This window comes from Telopea speciosissima, chromosome 1, assembly GCF_018873765.1.
Source record: "Telopea speciosissima isolate NSW1024214 ecotype Mountain lineage chromosome 1, Tspe_v1, whole genome shotgun sequence".
NCBI lineage: Eukaryota > Viridiplantae > Streptophyta > Magnoliopsida > Proteales > Proteaceae > Telopea > Telopea speciosissima.
The window spans coordinates 46,660,094-46,674,052 of NC_057916.1; positions in this window are offsets into that span (position 1 = coordinate 46,660,094).

The window sequence follows — 13,959 nt, forward strand, 5'->3', positions numbered from 1 at the left end:
GGAAGGCTACCAAGCCAAATCTTGAAGCCGCTCATCCGAATCCCACGTGGGAGCAATTTAAAGAAGTTTTCTTCAAGAACTACTTCCCAGAGAGCTTTAGGGACAGGAAAGAAGCTGAGTTCTCGGCACTGGTACAAGAACCAAGTCAGTGTTGGACTATCAGCAACAGTTCGAGGATCTATTCCATTTCGCTCTAGAGCACCTGAAAGGGGAAGTCAGTAAGACGAAGAAGTTTGAGAAGGGACTTAAACCTGAGATCGTCAATTATGGATATTGGGGATTATGCTCAGATGGTCGACAAGGCGAAGACTACAGAGGATAGATTGAAGCAGAAAGAAAAAGAGAAGGCCATGAAGTCGCCCGGGCTGGGCAAAAGGCCAAGTGATTTCTAGACCTTTTGTTGGCCAAACAAGGTTTTTTGAGGAACCAATTCAAGCCCCAAGCCGACTCCGTACCATAAGCCAAATGTGGGTCAGAACCCTTTCCGCCCCACTTTCAACCGACTTGCTCAACCGGCTATGAGTCAAGCAACAATAATAGCTTCACCAGCCCGACACCAGCTGTTCCACCTTATAAGTGTTACGTGTGCAACAAAGAAGGGCACATGGCCAAAGAATGCAGGAAGCATGGGTATAGCAATAACTCGCCAAATCAGTCCTACGCTAGGCTTTTTCAGCCATGGGATAATCGAACGTAAGGAAAGGTGTTTGCGTTAACAAACGAGGAAGCTGAGGCGAACCCCGATGTAATGACAGGTTAGTCCACCGAACACTACTAAGTTGTAGGGGATAACCGGTGTATATATGTAACCTAAACTGTATACAAACCCTAGGTACCCTAAGTGTCTCAACCACTCCTGCACGAGTGCTATTCGACTCGGGCGGATCCCACTCTTTCATTTCCTCCACCTTTGTGAGTAGGATGGAAGATCAACCGAGAGACACCGGGCACAATTTAGTAGTCAGCACACCGACGGGTAGTATCGTGAGCTTGAAGGAAGTCTATGACCCTTGTCAGGTAGAAATTTGTGGGAGAAACTTGACCGCACGGCTAATAAAGTTCAATATGAAGGACTTTGATGTGATATTAGGCATGGATTGGCTATCCACCTATGGAGCAAATGTCATGTGTGCGGAGAAGAAGATAATATTCAAATTGGAGGATGGGTCAGTTTTCACCTATCAAAGTGAACCAAAGAGGAAACCTAGAAGGATAACCTTATCCGCCCTCCAGGCACGAAAGTTGCTGGATGAAGGATGTCAAGACTTTTTGGCCACTATGATGGATACCGAGGCAAAGATAAAGCCTTTGGAGGAACTTGACATTGTCAGAGAATTTCCTGATGTTTTTCCAGAAGATCTGACCCAGCTACCACCTGATCGTGAGGGAGAGTTCGCAATTGATCTAACCCTTGGTGCAGCACCGGTATCCAAGGCACCATATCGAATGGCACCTATCGAATTGAAGGAGTTATAGGTCCATTTACAAGACTTGCTGAAGAAAGGTTTTATACGACCTAGCATGTCTCCCTGGGGAGCACCCGTGCTATTCGTGAAGAAGAAGGATGGTAGCATGCGGCTGTGTATCGATTACCGTGAGCTAAATAAGCTGACCATCAAGAACCGATACCCGTTGCCATGCATTGACGACCTATTTGATCAGCTCTAGGGAGCAAGAGTCTTCTCCAAGATTGATCATAGGTCCGGATACCACCAATTAAAGATCAAGAGTAGTGATATTCACAAGACGGCGTTTAGAACTCTATACGGACATTATGAATTCCTAGTCTTATCGTTCGGGTTAACCAATGCCCCGGTAGCGTTCAGGGATATGATGAATAGAGTATTCCATGACGTGTTAGATAAGTTTGTCATTGTGTTTATTAATGACATTCTGGTGTATTCCAAGAGTAAAGAAGAGCACGGTCGACACCTTACCTTCGTGTTGCAGCGGTTGCTGGGACACCAGTTATGTGCCAAGTTCAGCAAGTGTGAATTTTGGCTTCACCAAATTGGATTCCTAGGGCACATCGTCACCAAGGACGGCATTAAAATGGACCCAGACAAAGTAAAAGCGGTTCTCGAGTGGGAGACTCCAAAAAAAGCCACTGAGATCCGAAGTTTCTTGGATTTGGCCGGGTATTATTGCCAGTTTATTAAAAATTTCTCATGCATCTCGGCGTCCACGATGATGTTAACGAAGAAGGGTGCAAAGTTTGAATGGAATGAGGCATGCAAGAAGAGCTTCCAAGAGTTAAGGAACCAGCTAGTGACGACACTAGTTTTGACCATTCTGGATGGAACTAGAGGAATGGTGGTATACACCGATGCATCCAAATCAGGATTGGGTGGCGTCTTAATGCAAAGAGGTAAAGTGGTCGCCTATGCCTCGCGATAACTAAAGGAACACGAAAAGAACTACCCCACTCATGACTTAGAATTGGCAGCGGTAGTCTTCGCGTTGAAGATATGGCAACATTACCCATATAGTGAAAATAGTGAAATCTTCAGCGATCACAAAAGTCTGAAGTATTTCTTCACCTAAAAGGAGCTGAACACAAGATAGAGGCGGTGGTTAGAACTGGTGAAGGATTATGATTGTGAGATCCAATACACCCCCGGCAAGGCCAATGTTGTAGTGGATGTGTTAAGCAAGAAATCACAAACTGCATCCCTCGCCTCCTTGGTCATAAGCAAGTAGTTGTTATAAAAAGCTCAAAAGTTTGATCTAGAACTCGTGATCGAGGAATGGCTATGCAATTGGCAGCTATGGAATTACAGCCGTTGATATGAGAAGAGATAATTGCGAAGCAACCAATGGACCCCGAATTGGCTAAGATAATCTGGGAAGTACAACAAGGAGTCCATAAGGACCCAGACTTCTCACTGGCCCATGATGGAGCATTGAAGTTTCGAGACAGATTGTGCATGCCTGATGATTATGATGTCCAAGACTGAATCCTTAAAGAGGCACACAACTAACCCTATTCAATCTACCCTGGGAGCACGAAGATGTACAAGGATCTGAAGAAGTACTATTGGTGGATTGGGATGAAGGAGACCATAGCAATATACGTGTCTAAATGCCTCACCCGCCAACAAATAAAGGCAGAGAGACACCGACCATATGGGTTACTACAGCCACTCCCTATACCTGAATGGAAGTGGGAAAGGATCACTATGGATTTTGTGATAAATCTACCCAACACCAGGAAAGGGATGAATGTAATTTGGGTGATTGTGGATGGACTGGCAAAAGCAGCTCACTTCATCCCCATTAGGATAAACTATTCGATGGAGAAGCTTGCCCAACTATACATTAAAAATATAGTCTGCTTACATGGTGTGCCTGTCAGCATTGTATCTGATAGGGATCCTTGATTTACCTCAAGGTTTTGGAGAAGTTTATAAAAGGCACTGGGATCTCAACTAAATCTTAGTACTGCTTTCCATCCACAGACAAACGGACAATCCAAAAGAATCATCCAGACTCTGGAAGACATGCTCAGAGCATGTACCTTAGAAATAAATGACAGTTGGGATGCCCACATACCATTGGTGGAATTTGCATACAATAATAGTTACCACTCCACCGTTGGCATGGCACCATATGAAGCTCTCTATGGTCAGAAGTGTTGGACCCCGTTGTATTGGGATGAAGTTGGAGAACGAAAATATCTCGGGCCAGAAGCAACCTGTGACAAGGTAGAAATCATTAGAAAGAACATCAAAGTGGCCCAATCAAGGCAGAAGAGTTATGGTGACAATCAGAGGAAGGATATTGAATTTAATGTTTGAGAAAAGGTATTCCTTTGGGTATCTCCAACAAAAGGATTGCTACGTTTTAACAAGAAGGGCAAGCTAAGCCCAAGATTCATTGGCCCATATGAGATCCTCAATAGGGTCGGACCCATAGCATACCAACTGGCATTACCATCATCCTTGCAAAGTGTCCACGATGTTTTCCATGTGTCGATGCTAAGAAAATATATCAACAACTTGATACATGTACTCTCAACTGAACTTGAACAGTTGGACGTGGATACGACCTATGAAGAACAGCCTACGGAGATATTGGATAGGAAAGAACAAAATCTCCGTAACTGCACGGTCACCTTTGTAAAGGTTCGATGGGGAAACAATCCCATAGAAGAGGCTTCGTGGGAACGTGAAGAAGAAATGAAAGAAAAGTATCCCCAACTCTTTGAGCTATAAGGTAAGCAAATTTTGAGGATGAAATTTTTGTAAGGTGGGGAGAAATGTTAAACCTGCCCCTGACTGGTTGGAATTTTTGATTGAAGGACAGGAACCCCTAACATGGCATCCAAGCACACTATGGAGTATCACTCCAGTGATTGAATTGAATGGAGAACCCTCGAGGATGTCCTCCTACATACCTGTCAGAAGATGGATTGCAGATCCTTGCAGTTGCACTACCCACAGCATAATGTACTGTATGGACTCTGGGTATTCTCTCTCCTCCCCATGAATGTGGGTTCCACACCTAAAAATAGGTGCAAAAGGCCTTGGGTGAGGTATAGGTGTAAGGCCCCAACCCTGGGTCAAACCCCTATGCAAGCCCAAAGTGAAACAGCCTTGCTATATTCTCTTGGCGATACACTGGGGAATGCACACATCATCTAGAGACATCGCCCAGATTGGAAAAATGCATTATTTTAATCTGCAGATGTATGGAGACCACCCATATGAGACATGGGCACCCTCCATAGGTTAAAGGGAGTATGGGGGATCATGTCATACCCTTGGACCCTTGTGGACCCCACCTGAGTTCCCAGAATGACTGAAAATCAGGCTAAAAAATACATTCTCAAAAGGGGCCTAAGCAAGCAAATAGGCCTCAGTGGGGGCTGGTCTATAAATAGAGGACCCCAGCTCAGTTTTAGAAGCTTAGTACACTATTGGAACCGTGGGAGAGAAAGGAAGAGAGAAAAGAGAGAAAGAGAAGGAGAGGAAGAAGAAAGGAAGGGAAAGAAGAAGAGAGAAGGAGGAGAAGTTGTCCCTACCTCCAAGCTTAGCTCCAGCAGTCATTCTCATCTGTTCTCAGGTATAAAGCTACACCTACACCTGCTACCTTGCTGCTGTTACTATCCCTCTCCTTAGATCTTTGTGTTTTTGGATGAGTTTTGGTCATGGTTTGCCCAAAACACTAAGGGGCTGCCATGTATGGCTTCAGATCTAACAAGCAAACATGTTGCATGGAAGATCTGAGCCTTAAGACATGATTTTGGTAGCTATTACCTACCTGAGACCGAAATCCATGCATGTGCCAAACTACACTGCACTGTTGCACCAAGAACAGGCAGTCTGGGCTTAGATCTGTGTGCCCTGGCTGCATGCAGCTTAACCATGTGTTGCAGCAGCACTAGATTACCCTAACATACGTGGGACAACCCTTGCATGCAGCCAAATCTATGGTCTGCAGCTGGAGCTCTACTGGGTTACTATTCAGTGGGCTGTTTGGGCAGCTCCTGGCAGCCAAGAGGTGGGCCCAAGTAAAAATCCATGAAGACCAGTGCAAACTACACAACATGGGGTTCATGATGACCTAACATGCATGGGGGATTGATCAAGGCACTGCCCATGGTGCAAAACCTAGGAATTGGAGCTTGTTCACGTTCTAAACAGGCTCTGGACGATGCACACATCACCCAGAGACATCGCCTAGAGACTTAAAATGGGTATTTTTATAGATCTGCTTTGGGGGCTTCCACTATGGTACTATAGGCAGTTTAAGGAGGTGATAAATGACCAAAATACCCCTCATCACATCTGTTCATATATATTTTACCTCAAGTGCCCAAGTGGCCCGCAGGGCTTGGAAACCCTGCATGTGTTGGTCTTGTAGCACTGCTGACTTAGGGGCTATGTTGTGTGGCTGTTGTGGCCTTAATACATGTACTGTAGGGAGTAAATGACCATACTGACCCTAGACCATATTCTCTGGATGATGCACCAGGGCTTAGACCTAAAGCCCAGTGCAAGGCCCAGAGAATTCCAAGTGATGTCCGATTGTGCACCGAGTCAAACTAGTGAGCCTAGATCAACCTTAGGACATCCAAAAATAGTTCGGAATACTAAATGACATATTTCTGATTTATACTTAGGGTATCTCGCACTTGAGGTATACTACCAGACTGTAACCGAAATTTAAACTACAACTGATCTTATAGAACTAGACCCAGGTGAATGTTATCGTGTATGTACGTGTAACTTTATTATTATTATGCCTATAATTGATTCTACAATTACAATGCTGTGTTACTTAATCAAAGTAAATCTCATAATTATTACACATCGTGTGACTGTAGATCAACTCTATTTGAATATATCAAGATGATTATGAATGATAGACTAGATGTCGTAGCCGGCCTGAAAATGAGGCCTGCGGTAGCCCATAGTATGGGATACGGTTGACACCGCTTAACTCATATGATGCCATATAGACATGGGGTTAGAGATTCATAACCCATGCTATGCACCCTTGCCAACAGGGGTTAAGGTGTTTGATGACTATGAGGACTATTGTATAACCTCGGGCAAATACCTCGGGAAGCCTCAGCAATATGCTGGGATGCCTCGGGCAAATATGCCGAGAAGCCTCAAGCTATATGTTTGGGAAGCACCGAATGGTGAATTATGGCTAGATGCCAAACTGAGTAAATCCTCGAGCTACATGCTAGGAACCATCGAAAGGGTGATTTATGATATTGGGTCGGTTACCTCACAAGTTTAATCACAGGGGGTTGGTCGGGTTGACCAAGGTATGTACGCTAGAGTTGACTAGTCCTCTCCTACAACTCAATGGGTGTATCACGGGAAGGGGTTTCAAGCCCGCACCAGGGCTACATGTATTGGGGATTGTAGTAGCACTAACCTGCCTTAGCTGTATTGATAGGTGGCTAATAAATAATCTGGACTTGCATATCATGTAGGATTATGTGGATTGTGATTGCATATGCATGCATGATGATATGTTTTACTCACGGGCTCAGTGGGGCTCACACTCTGTTATATATGTTTTTCTTTCTATTAGATGATTGTATAGATAGATGCCACTGTGGTGTGGAAAATCATTTCGTGGAGGAGAGCCTTGTTGGTTATGATAATATTGGTATGGACCCCGAAAGAGGTTGTGCTGATGATGTGAGCATTCTCAGTGGTTACTGAAGATGACCCGTGAAGGGTGCTCTTGATGCTTTTTGTCTTAGGGACTTCTTTTAGATTTTGTCGGGAGTTTATCCGTCCTTATTTCTGGTTTAGTTTCTTCTTTTCTTTTTGGGGTTGAGTTATCTCGCTCTATACATATTTGCTTTTGTTTTCGCTTATGTATATGTGAGGTCTTACTGTTCAGTTTGTGGGTTATATTGGGAAATAGAACAACTCTACTTATATATATATATCACAATCATTTCCCGTGCCACTACACTTTCTTCTTTCTTTCTTTATAAATGTAGATTATCTGCAACACTCTGATTTTACTTATGGTAATGCTATGGATGTGTGTCCGTGAGTGTATTAACTGCTTCTAGATCTGTTGGATTTGGATGATTGCCATTATGCAATTTGGGTCACCTACCTAATCCTCCTAGGGGTGGTTTGGGGTGTGACACATTGAGTTATCGGAGAGGACCAGTCATCTCCCGTATTCGTTCACCAAGGTTAGCCTGACCAGCCCTTTGTGATTAACCTGTGAGGCATCCATCCCTTTTTCTCTTTTCTTTTCTTTTCTGGCTTATAGCCCGACATATAGCCCATATTCACCATTTCGGTGCAATCATATTTCTTTTCTTTTCTCATATATATGGTCTGTTACATCTTGGCTTTTTCGACCCGAACCCTAACCCAAATCTGATGGTAGGTCCAGAATCCGAAGTTACAGCTTTGTATATATTTTGGAGTATTGCTTTAATATTCGAACGAGTAGAAGATGAAGATGGAATCTTGGTGGTAACCCGTCGTCTACCGGCAAAATGATGCGTACCTCCCCCATAAAATTTCAAAATTTAAAATCTAATGTATAAATCATGAAAAGTGACCCTGATCATGTTTTGGGTATTTGGGGCATGAAAACATCATTGGAAATATGTTAATACGCGAAACCGCCAAAGCTCAAGGTGTTCCAAAACTTGGACAACATATAAAACATACTCTTGTGGATCTTTTTGGTCAACCACATATATCAACCAGAGTATTATTACTGTAGATTCCGGTCTCGGGAGTGTGGGACCCGATGCCTTGAGTCGGGGATCTTGCTGTAGCGTCTCATTTAGCTTGTTGAAATGTTTCCCCAACTATGTTGGTATGTGGGACCCGCTTAACTAACCTTCATACACAGATTCGGCTAAATAATCATTTTATAATTAATCGGGATAAGATTTAAGTGACCGACTAATACACCATATATAAATAAAACATCTTTTACTATTTACTTCTCTTTAAACCTAAACGAATGAAAAGCTGAGTGAAGAAGAAGAAGAAGAAGAAGAAGAAGAAGAAGAGAAGAAGAAGGCTGAAGTTAAAAATCCTATTTTGGTAAAAGAACTTACCACCCACATCTCATTCACATCTCATTCTATCTAAGTTCCAACTACTTTTACCCTATTTCCTGTGCCAAATTCATCACTGATTTGGGTAATCTAAGCAACCAGTTTCATGGGTGAGGGTTTACTTAGAAGACTGTTTAATATAGTCAAGCTATCTCCATATATGCTAGACTGTATTAGGAAGTTTCAACTAGGTCATAGATTGTTGGTGCTACCATCAAGTAACATCTTGTTTAGTTTAATCCCTGCTGTATAATTAGTTTTCCCACCATACTTAGTTGGTTTAGTTCCTGTAATATAATTCTAAATATTTCTTGGATATCTAAACCATGGTCATCAACTAAACCCAATTCCCCAAATTGCCCACCTCCCTAGCCTATTTTAAGTCACAGGAACTCAATCTTACATGTAGGAATCATCCCTGATGTCAAATGGGGAAGACCAACCCAAAACCTCCTTCAAAACTCTGTTTTCCCTTTTAATTTTTTGTTTCTGGTTGTCTCTAGTGGAAGTTATTGGTCAACCAAAGACACAGACCAGTGTTACTGAAAGGTGTTTTCTTAACTTCAATGTTTTCTTAACTCCAAATCCTATTCTAAATTAATCCTGACTTATCTTGGGATTTCAGTATCATTAGAATATCATCTAGCATGCATGCTTAGTTGATAAATATTAAAAACCTAACTCTTGGGTCAATTTTCGTTTACTGTTTGTCTCTGGTGGAAGTCACTGGTCAACCAGAGACATAGACCAGTGTTGCTATCAGATGTTCTCTTATCTCCAAACCGGTTTTAAATTAACCCTAACCTATATTGGAACTTCAGTAACATTAGAATACCGCCTAACATATATGTTTGGTTTATAACTATTAGGACGTAACTCTTGGGTCATTGAACCTACTGGCAAACGACTCATGAACTAACTAGGTAGCGTAAAATCAGCTATAGCAAGGTGAGTAGGGATAGGTTTTGATTTTATTTTGGAGTGTTTATCATTTTAGATTGATTATCAGGAACTGTGCATATGTATGAATTTATTCTTGTTAGAATCTATCTTATTAATTATTTTGTTTATACTTTATGATTATGAAATTGAGAAATGATGCAATGTGGAATGTGTTGAAATGTGAACTCTGTATGTTAGAATAGATGCCGTAGACGACTTGAAAACGACAGGTATGGTGTGCCGTAGTATGGGATGCGGGAGCACTGTACACCTCATACTATGCCATATAGTCTGCATATGGCTAGGGATGTCATTCTTTGGTACTACAACCCTTACCAGTAGGGGTTCAGGTGCTGGGTGATCATAGCTCCCTGTCGGTGAGGAATGTGTGGAACGTCGGGGTGGGATCCAGGCTATGATTATCAGGGTCTACCCAAGGGGGGAACTGGGGATTACTACCGGTGTGGGCTCGATGCAAAAATTGAGGTTACGGCTTGGGTTGAGTTGATGGACTCAAGTCTATTTTTCTGAGTTGTTGGCGTAATACCGACTTAGAGTCTTAGGCATTATTTGTTAGGTGAAAATTAGGTTTAAAATTGAATCCATGCATTAGGATTTTTGTTTTGTATGTGCGAATGCTTATGTGTGGTTTATCCTTTACTTGCTAGACTCGGTGGAGCTCGCCTTTATGGAATATTTTCTTTTAGATGATCTTGTAGGTGGATACGATGGTGGCGGAGGGGATTACTTGGAGAACAGGGACTGATGACATAGTCTTTTCATCTGTTTTTTTTTTTTTTAAAACTCTACTCTTTATGGCGGATGTATTTCCATTGTAAATATTTTAGTATAGCTTGTTTTTGGCTCTATGGATGAAACTATATTAATCCAGGCTGTTTGGGAAAAGGAGATTTGAATGTAAATAATATATATAAACTTGTGAATTATACTTTCCGCACACTCTGATTAATGAAATACTTTTTATCTTGATATGGTGCTGTGCTTGTGATATATATATACTACATCGGGATCCTGGAGGTCTTCGAATACTTCGAATATTCGGGTCACTAGCCGAATCCTCCCAGGCGGTGGTTTGCGGGTGTAACAAAGATGGTATCAGAGCGTGATGCTCTATCTACACTCACAAGCGATGGAAGTAAAAGTGACATGGTCTAGAGCCAAAAATAAATAATTAAATAAATAACATAAATATAAATGGGGGATAGAGGAACACCATATGAGACTAGCTAGGTGCAAAAGCCGATAATATATTATAATTCAAGATCATAAGGTTTTACGTCGTACTTCTTTTCTAAAATTTAAAAAAATATATATACACTAATAATGAAAGGAATAAAACACAAAACATAGTTGGAAAGCACTAGAAAATCCTAAGGCCTAGGTCTGCTCCTGAGGCGGGTCATGTACTGATGGCGGTGGATGTGAATCAACTTGAAAATGCGCATCCTAAAAATCTAGCCTCTACTCCATGATACCCAATCTGCCATCCACTCTCATGAATCCCTAATCCATCCGGGTAGATATGTTAGTGAGCCCTTTACCCAAGCTGTGAAGGCGAGCCATCACGTCCTCCCAACCATAAACTCCAACTGGTGGTAACGGTCCCTGTGATGATGAGGCTCCAGCATGACCTCCAATAATGGCACCCTGATGCGGTCCTCCTTCCTCATCGCTACCGGCCTTGCCAAATACTTACATTCTTTTGAGGGTAGCATTGTTGATTGGCTCTGTTCCCTCTCCACCTGTCTCCTCATCAGTAAAATCAAACCCAAAGCATTGAAACGCTTGTAAACTCCAAATTTCCTAGGATGCTCTGTATTGATCACCTTACCATCCTCCACCTTCTTCACACGATAGGCACCCCTTTTTTTTTTTGAAAATTTGAGTAATTCAAGAATTGGTCCTCATCAAATTCCCCCATTTCCTCTTCCTCCTTTGTAGAAGCAACATATGGCTCATCCTCAGATGATGATGATGGCTGGGTTGGTGACTCTTGTAGCTGGCGTTTACTAGCTAAAGTCTTTCTTGATGCACCACTGGCTCTACTTGAAGACATGGCTGAAAGGAAACAATAAGAGATAAAAAGAGTTAGAGGTTTTGCAAAAAAAAATAAAAAAAAAAAAATAAAAATAAAAATTATATAATACACATAAACATCACAAACAAGAATTAGAAACATAGGTTATAACAAAAAAATGGAAAATATATATACAGATCATACAAGATCAAAGGAGAGATGACACTTGCAAGGAAAATAAAAAATTCAGAACAGAGAAACAGAGAAGAGTTCGAGACTGTTTAAAAAAAATATCTTTAATGAAACTTTAAATAAAAAAGAAAAAAAAATGAGCCTCTGGTGGATCTTAGAACAACCACTCTCCCAAAAGTCTAATAAGAAATGAAGAAAATGAATTGATGTGACTGATCGACACCTCACACAGGCCAGAGACTGGCAGGACACTGAAATTTGGTTGAGATTGAGTTGAATACTTCTGAAACTTAGTTTTGGACACCTCACCCATGATTTAACCTCTATACTCACAAGATAAATTATACCCTTGCAATGGGATATACTTCCCTAAGTACAAAAATTTAGATTCTCAAATGTGCATTAACAGATGGAGAGCTATGTGATTTGAACTCGTAGTTTGAACCTACTCTAGTTGATTACAGCCCGAGCGAAGAATTAATGCCATAAGGAGATTTGCAAATGAATTACACCCTAAGACCAATCGAAGAATACCGTTATGATAATAACGACATTCATGAGCTGAATGATAAACTCGAAAAGATAATCAATGAATTATAGATATCTAGAAACTTAGTTGTACCGAAATTGAATCCTTACAGCCAGGGATTTCCGTGTAATCGAAAGGGGAATAGAATAACTCCAGACTCAAACAACCTATATCGAAATCTTACTCCATCCACGATCAGACCAAATCCAGTGTTTAAGTTAGGACACACAAGTACACGTTTATGCTTAATCTTGCCTCATCATCCTTCTGTTTAAACATTTCAACTTTAAATTTCAAATCTTAAATCATACTTTTGTGAAGCATGTACCCTTGATTGATTCCGTTCTAATATTTAGAGAGTACAGCGTTATCCCAGCATATGTGATATGCTGAATCTTCTTATTGCATCCAAGCAAGTATATATATTCACAAATTTTCTTTTTAGAAAACAATCTTAGTTCGAACTCGATCCAACAGAAATGTTTCTCGTGGAGTGTATCCTCCTATCATTCATCTATACTTATTTGAATATTATTTAAGTTCAGTGCATCACACTCCTTCGTTCCTACTACTTTTGCTAGTAATAGAAATATGCCCTAGAAGAACTTAGAACACAAATTAATGGTTAGCACTCTAGCTGGATATGTTGTGAATCTAAACGAAGTGTATGAACTTTATCCATTAGAAAATCTTATATTCGTATCTAGATTCTGGAGGGATGGTGAGAGACCGTAGACGCGTAATAAATTCTTAATAAGGATATATACCCACGAATCAAATGGATAGAACATTACAGACTGAATTCAAGTAAGTATGAGGTCAAGTAATTGGAAATGAATAACAGATCTAGAGGTTTAAGTTGGCAAAAAAAAAAAAAAAACGGAAACAGGTATCAGTATAACCAAGAATAGCCAAGAACAAAAAGGACTAGAACTAAAGGATTTTTGATAAAACCTTGCTCAACAATAGGTATGAGTGGAATAATGGGTCACCGAATGTCCCCTCCGTCATTGGGAGTGAATAGTAGTGATCCCATCAATACCCTATTCATTCTAAAGTTGAGTTAGGCATTGAAAAACATAAAGTAAAAGTCTTCACAAAAAAAAAATCTTATAAGCAAGGTAGTATAAACTAATATCATATAACCCAAAACTGTAAGAAACATAGATTAGTGGGTGGAATATGCGGGAATAACTTAATCAATTGATTTCTTGAAGTATACGTTTGGGGTTCGATTTCCCATAGGTACTTATATTAAGTAGAGTCTTAGATTAACCAAGCCTGGGTGTGATTTACATTGCTTGTTGAGGGCTGGATATTTGAGAATTGAACCTTGATAACTCAATTAAAATGAAAGAAGCATGACGATACGAGACAAAAAGGTATTATGAAGTAATCGCCCCGATAAAGGAACATTGGTAAAAAGATGAAAGTGATTGAGGTATCCTCACTTGTACGGATCCCCAGACACACCAAATTGAGGACGAAATTTCTATAAGGTGGGGAGAATGTTACAGCTTGGCTTTTTCAAACCGAACCCTAATCCGAATCTGATGGTAAGTCCAGAATTCGAAGTTGCAGCCTTGTATACATTTTGGAGTATTGCTTTGATGTTTGAACGAGTAGAAGATGAAGAAGGAATCTTGGTGGTAACCCATTGTCTACCGGCAAAATGATGCGTACCTCCCCCAT